Genomic DNA, 3410 nt, shown 5'->3' with positions numbered 1-3410 from the left:
GGGACATCATTTGAAATTGGGAAAAATTCGAAGTTAAAAAAAAAGGTTATAAATTGCTATATATCGCAGAATACTGCAATATGTTTAAAATAGCAATAAAATCGTATCGTGGCATAAGTATCGTGATGATAGTGTATCGGGAGGCGTCTGGTGACTCCCACCCCTGCTGTCTAAATGTGATTTTTAAAATGTCTGTATGTAATTTCTGTTTCAGTAAGTCAAATTATGAGCTGAATATTTGATCTATTCCTCTTTATTAGGTAAGGGCCAAAAAAAAAAAGACATCTTGCACAACATTTTTCTTGTGCAGGTAAATTAGTAGTAGGTTTTCCATTTAACAGCTGATTCTCCTGTGTAGAAATCAGGTTCAGCTGTTACCCTTTCGACTATAGTATCTCCTATTAACTCCTAACCCGACTACCTCACTCCCTCCCTTTGGGCCAACTGCCAAACCTACTCGTTTCGTCTTTCAAAATGGCAGAGAGGGCAATGAAACAACGCGTGCACTGACTCTTTAAACAACAAGGACCATCGGAATGTGGCTTGTCTATTAACCAAGATAGTGTCTGAATATGTGTGTGTGAGAGAGAGAGAGAGAGAGAGAGAGAAACAGAGGGAGAAAAGAAAGAGATAAATTGAGAGGAGTCAGTCTGCCTCCGCTCTTCTCACTCAGCTGACTTGCGATAAGGTTTATCTCCGGTGCCTGACCAGTCCCCCCCAGTAGCCCTGTCCCGCTCGTACCGAGTGGACCGGGACACAGTCAGCAGTGGCTTGGGCTCCCTCAGGTGACCTGTGCGTATTGTTCATGCTACGCCGCTTTAGAACTCTATTTTATGTAGGAAATGGCTTCGGACCCTTCGGCCACATCTCTTTTAATCTGGGCTTTCTTTTTTTTCCCTCGCCTCCTTTTCTTCATCCTTTCTCACTGTAACTCAGACTGCCAAGAAAAGCTGCAAGAGCTGGAGAAAGAGATGCTGCGGAGCTTTGGCACAGAGAGGCATGTGTGTGTCCCAGAGGCAGTGGCTGAGGCAAAGATGGAGACACAGAGAGGGAGAGGAGGGGGGGAGGGCTGCTGCTGAGTTAAGCCCCTAATCACAGTCTGCTCTGCATGAAGGACTTAAAGTCACTCCATTTAATGCTACCTTCTCTTTAGTCAAAAATGGGAAAGAACTACTACAGCTGAGCTCTTCAGCTTTCTGATACCTAGGCCCCTATTCCCAGCACATACCCATTCTTGTGATGCACAGCAGCAGTGCACATCTACAGCATATGGCCAAACATACACAGATACACATGCAACTCAAGCACAGGCATACTGTATAGGCAGGGTTAAGCCACATGAACATATACTGCCCATGCAAGCATAAATGACTCCCATTCAAGAATCTCACTTTCGCCTTAATAACACGAGTGACCATCACATGTCGTGACAGCAGCAACTTGTGTGAGAAGATACATGCTCAATTGAATTGCTCTTAAAAAACAAAGCCACGTGAAACAATAAATAAAGGTACTTTTGTTGTCACATATTGTCCATGTAGCAAAATTCATTCTCTGCATTTAACCCATCCCACAATTTTCAATTCATTTCAACTTTATTTATAGCATCAATTCATAACAAGAGTTATCTCGAGACACTTTACAGATAGAGCAGGTCTAGACCACACTCCAGAATTTACAAGGACCCAACAGTTCTAGTAGTCTCCTCCAGAGCAAGCAACAGGGCGACAGTGGCGAGGAAAAACTTCCTTTTAGGAAGAAACCTCGGTCAGACCCAGGCTCTTGGTAGGCGGTGTCTGACGGGCCGGTTGGGGTTAGAGTGAAGAGTGGAAATAACAAAAATAGAAAAAATAGTAGTTTCAAGGGAGCAGGGGGGCAACCATTTACAGCCCCTGGGGACCAACGCCAGATCTGAGCCAGTGCCTTGATCAAGGGCACTGACTGAAGAACCTAGGACATGTTTTTGTTGGTGGGGGGGGGGAGAAACCGGAGCACCTGGAGGAAACCCACAGAGAGATGGGGAGAACGTACAAACGCCACACAAAAAGTCCCGGAACGACCTGGATTCAAATTCAAAGCCTTCTTGCTGTGAGGCCCCGGTGCTAACCATTGGGCCACCATGTTGCCGTGGTAAACCACATGGCCGACGTGGCTGCCATGCCCGTCACTGGCGTGCTCAGCAGCTACATTTGTTTGTGCACGGAGTGGAGAATATGAGCAGCTCCTCGGAGACTGCACGCTCTCACTGGCTCAAAATACATTAATTGACTTGGCTCCGCTTCCAGCCAGGTGTGACACACTTTGGCAAAATACTCCGGAATGTCAGCGAGATCTTTGGGGAAATCTCCCCTCCACCCTCCCCTACTGTGTCAAATCTAGACTTTCCGCACTTCCAGCTGCCGTTTCACCTCGCCTTTTTATCCCGGCCGCTTGGCGAGCAGACTATGGTTTGGCATATAGTTCTTAATCTAATGTTGGAACATTGATTTATGCTTGGGTGTCCCACAGCCATTAAGATAATGGCATGATCACTTTATAACATCCTCCCCCGGTGGCCATGGTAATTTGGCTCCCCCGCCGCACCACCTTGCTCAGTAAGACCCATAAGCACATTATAGCGATAGAAAATGTGGTTGGAAATATCATCTTTCAGCCCCTTCAAATTGATTTCTTGACTCCTAAAACCCTTTTAGTCTATCTCTCACCTGTGCTGACCATTTGGTCTATTGGAGGCTTCTAGGTCTTAACTTAGCTTGTATTGATTGGAATTTTGCAGCCCGCATCTTGAAGGGATCTTCTCGTGTCACCTCGTAATTCCAACAGGCTGGGTGTGTTTAGAGTGAGCTCATCGCTCAAGCAATGCATTTTTAGCTGTTAGGTCAAGACAAGGGGGCTTTGATCGCCTTCAATGGGAAGGGACTGTGTTAAATGGCACTATGATCTCTTTCAACAAAATCGTTATCGACATAAAGATTCCACCACCACTACGGACTAATGGCTGCTTAATAGGAGAACTTAGCATCGGTGAGAGTCAAATCGCTTTGACGGATTGAGCAAAGGGAAGCACTTTACTTCCTGAGTATTAACACTACATCCGTTATCATTTCAATATAGTATTGGTATTATTATATTACACTGATAACAGTTAAAACTCCGTATTACTTCATACAGTATTATGCTAAGTGCCACAATTTCATGTCATAAATCAACACACACTTTATTCTTATACTTAATTGTTTTATGTATGTATTATGTAAACAATTAGAGTAAGGCAGTATGACAAAATGTACCAGGAGATATCATCTACTATCAGAGGTTTTCCGATATCATTTACATTGAAGTCCAGCTGTAGCCTTCCAGTGTTTACTGTCATGTAAACATGACATCCGCACCACTACTGACCTCAGCCT

The 3410-nt window shown here is 44.6% G+C and overlaps 1 protein-coding gene across 4 annotated transcripts in view; it reads right to left on the bottom strand.

The window, feature by feature from the left end:
• The window catches only part of arhgef10la (Rho guanine nucleotide exchange factor (GEF) 10-like a), a 190549-nt gene that overhangs the window by 55970 nt on the left and 131169 nt on the right, over positions 1-3410 (bottom strand). The window lies entirely within an intron of this gene.

The sequence above is a fragment of the Etheostoma spectabile genome, chromosome 4, assembly GCF_008692095.1.
Source record: "Etheostoma spectabile isolate EspeVRDwgs_2016 chromosome 4, UIUC_Espe_1.0, whole genome shotgun sequence".
Classification (NCBI taxonomy): Eukaryota; Metazoa; Chordata; class Actinopteri; order Perciformes; family Percidae; genus Etheostoma; species Etheostoma spectabile.
Note: the sequence above shows the minus strand (reverse complement) of the source record. Positions and strands in the feature narration are given on the sequence as shown.